This window comes from Centrocercus urophasianus, unplaced genomic scaffold (genome assembly GCF_019232065.1).
Source record: "Centrocercus urophasianus isolate 14NV4802_14NV808 unplaced genomic scaffold, USGS_Curo_1.0 seq_13, whole genome shotgun sequence".
In the NCBI taxonomy this organism is placed as follows: domain Eukaryota; kingdom Metazoa; phylum Chordata; class Aves; order Galliformes; family Phasianidae; genus Centrocercus; species Centrocercus urophasianus.
Window position 1 is genome coordinate 50117637 of NW_024884475.1, and position 3870 is coordinate 50121506.

Below are 3870 nucleotides of genomic sequence, written 5' to 3' on the forward strand. Positions count from 1 at the left end.
TCCGCGCGCCTACGGGCGGCCGCCGCTCGCCTCGGGGCGTTCGGAGCCGCGGGCCGGCCGCCGTGCGGGGAGAGCCGTGCGTGCCTCCGAATGGCTCCGCTCCCGCGCAGGGCGCCGCTCCACGGCCCCTCCGCCCAGGGAGGAGTGTTGGCCCCCGCGCTTCCCTTTGCCGCAGCGGGGGCAGTCCCGGGCCGGGTGCTCAGAAGCCGGCGTCGCTTCAGCTCTTGGTTTGAGGCAGGTTCTGCGAACCGCCTTTGCTCTGTGGAGACTGAAGGCGGCTCGCGGAATTGAGCTCGCCCTGCTGCGTGCTGCAAAGGTCCGAGGGGAGGCTGTGTGCATCATCCCGGCTTTGTCCAGAGATTGACGAGGGAAAGGCCTTGAGCACGGTGGGAGATAAGGAACTACTAATTGCAAAAGGTCGTACATAAATACGGAGAGTGGCATCCACACCTATTGTGCATACATTTGTGTCTATACATTCCCTATACATTCTTGCACACATGGTCATGTGAGCAAGCTGTATCCACAAAGCCAAACCAGTTAACTGGAAACTCAGGTTGAATTTTTATAGACTTGAGGTCCACATAGGAAACTGGTGGCACACAGCCAGCAGTGCTGACCCCAGGCTGGATGGAGGCAGTTCTACACCAGGTGTGACCAATGTGAGAATCCACCCGGCTGCTGCTCAGTCATCATCACACTGGGGAGGGTCACCTGGGTGCTCTGCAAGTGTCACAAAGCTGGTGGGGAGCTACAGAACAGGGCACAACCGGGAGCCCCTCCGCCTCTCAAAGCAGCAGCAAAGACAACTGAAAACATAGAGCGCCTTTGGTACCTAAGTGACTGTGCAGTTTGGGGTCTTTTAGGCTGTAGAGATGGTAGTGGAGAGGAGCAGGGACAGACTGCTCCTTTTCTTTTCTAATGTAAGAACTAGAGAGCATCAAACGAAACTAGCAGGTGGCGGGTTAAAAGCGGATAGGAGGAGGAGGCTCTCTGCAGTGCTATTTCCTGCTTTAAGGCTCTAAGAGGTCACAGGGCATCGAAAAGCACCCCAGCATACTCACAGAAGGAAAAAACACAAGGTGCTATTAAATGTAAAGACTCTGCATCAAGCTGCCCCCTAAGCAAGAGATTTCTAAAGGCTGGAAGCTCTTTTGTGGCTGCAACACTATCCATAGATCTTTGCATCTCCATCTCAGCTGAATGTGTTTTCTTAACGTGTTTTGCTTCAAGCACTTAGTTGTAGGTGTTGCAAAGGGCCCAACCAAGAATGCCCTCAGTCCGCCCAGCGCTGCTCGGACAGCTCACTCTGCAGATGGAAAGGCCGGCCAGGCTGGTTTTGCAGTGCTCTATGGCTGCTAGCATTTTCAGTGCACACTCTTAATTTGTTTGCTGAATGAGTGAGCTATGAAAGTCCATAGTTGATGTATCAGCAGATGCCACGGGAAGAATGCTTACAATCACACTAATTTAATCTCACATTTAGAGGACAACGTATTCACACAGTGGGCAGGCTGTGAACGACACTCATGGCTTTTGGTCACAGAAAACACAGTTGCCTTCCTGGAGGAACAATAACCAGTAGAATTTTCAGCTCTCTCTTTCCATTTGTTCCCGCTGCCTTCCTCTGATCTCCATGGGGCTCACTCAAAGGCATTAACAAAGACATTCCTCTCCATGTCTTCTGCAATGAGAAGTTCACAGGATGTACTAGAAGTTAAATCTTCTGCTGTGATACTTTCACAATGTTGAAAGGTAATGGGAGTGCTTCTTGACACAGAGCTTCCAGCGATGACTTCATTCTACCCAAAAGCAGAGCTCTCGCTTTCCTGACTTTGCTGTTTCAGACCTGGCAACATTCAAATCAGAAGATTTAACCACAGAGCGTCAAATATTCAGAGTGTTTTCTCTCTAGAATTGCCAAAGTTTGCAGCTTGCGCTATTCATCATCTTCCACAGGGAATCAGTTGATTCCATTAGCACCCTGCTCGCCATTCGCAGAAGATTAACTGTTCTGGCCTGGCCTTGATTTCTACGAGAAGGAAAAAAAATCCTTGAAAATGGGAATCCATGAAGTTCTGGAGGGTAAATAAGCCATCCAGCTTATTTTTGAAGTTCAATAATATTTAGGGAACTGCTCAGTACCACATGCCAGCAGCACCACCCCGATGGCATTCACAGCATTCAGAGTGGTTTATTAAGGCATTTCAGTGCAAACTCACCCGTGTGAGACTTCTGCTCTCAGCTGGGTGCCACTGGCCAGCAGCTCTGCCCCTGAGAGCCTGAAAAGGGTGTCTCTGTTACAGAGTGCTCCTCAGCTCTGGTGTTATTTCAGCTGTGCTGATCTGATTGCTAAGAATGTAGATGGTAGGAGCGCTGCTTTGTTGTTGTTGGTAATAATGACATAAAACCATTCCAGGATGGAAAAAAATCTTGTTGCTATTTTAGTATTGTGAAAGGATGTTTCAGGGTGACTTCAGAGCAGGAATGTCTGAATTATCTAAAGAAAGTGCTCTGAGCAAGATATTTTTAATCAACACTGTAAACAAAGTCCTCTCCAGCCAGCAGTGAGTGCAGTTTGCAAAATGTGCCAAAAAAATGAGCCAAAAAAACAAAACAAAACAAAACAAAACAAAAAAACCCACCAATGTGAGAATAAAGCTTTTCTTTTGCAGCACAAAGCCTCTCACACTTTCTGTAAAGGTAGGTGCCCTCATTAATTAAGCTGCTGCTTTACCCAGCTGCTAGGGGATTCGCTCAGAGAGAACCCAGGGGCAGAATAATAACCCACAGCAGGAATGACAGAAGCACAGCATGGCTGAGGTGGGCAGGGCCCTCTGGCCCCTCTGCCCCAATCCTGCTCAGGCAGGGACACCCAGTGCAGGGGCCCAGGCCTCTCAGGGGGCTCTCCCAGTAGGAAGCTCCATGCCAGGGGTGGTGAGCAGAGGGGCATGGGGAGCAAACCAGCTGTGGCACCCTCCCAGGGCATCATCTGGGTAGATGTGCCAACAAGGACTAACCAATGCCCCACCTCTCATCATTGCCTCCATATTCCTGCTCACCTCTACTGGGCAGCAGAGCATCAGCACAGGCTGTCACCCCACCAGCTCCTACCCCAACAGTACAGAGAGAAGATTTTGAAGTTGTCTCAAAGCATTTCTGGCTCAGGCTTCCTCCTGATGGCAAACCAGGCTGTGCTCTGTGCCCACACATCTGTGGGGCTAGGCACAGACAGCCTGAGACATTCCTATTTGGCACGAACCCTGTCTTACCCTGCAGCACAGACTGGGTGATGGCTGAATGCAATCCTGGAAAAAAAGAAGCCAACTGTAAAGAAGCAAAATATAAATGTTTAATTTTAGGCTCTGCTACCTTAAGTAAAAGTGGTCGCTGCAAGATACAGAGCCATTTCCAAGACATAGAAACATAGAATCACAGAATGGCTTGGGCTAGAAGGGACCTTAAAGCCCCTCTCAATCCCTGCCACGGGCTGGGTGCCCCCCAACAGCTCAGGCTGCCCAGGGCCCATCCAACCTTGGGCATCTCCAGGGATGGGGCATCCAAAGGTCTGGCTGCACTGCATAAGCCTCACTGCCCTCTGAATAAAGAATTTCCTCCTAATGTCTAGCCTCAGTCTTCCCTCTTGTAATTTAAAGCCTTGCCCTTGCCCTATCGCTATCAGAATATGTACAAAGTCACTCCCCCTCCTGCTTGTAAGCTCCCTTCAAGTACTGGAAGGCCACAAAGTCAGAACCACCTTTGAGGCTTTGGCTGTTTTGGCTTTTCTAATCAGTGTTTAATGATTAACAGACTAGTAAGTGCTGTATAAGGAGTGCTGCCTGCTTTGGAGCTGCCCAGGCTGACCTCCAG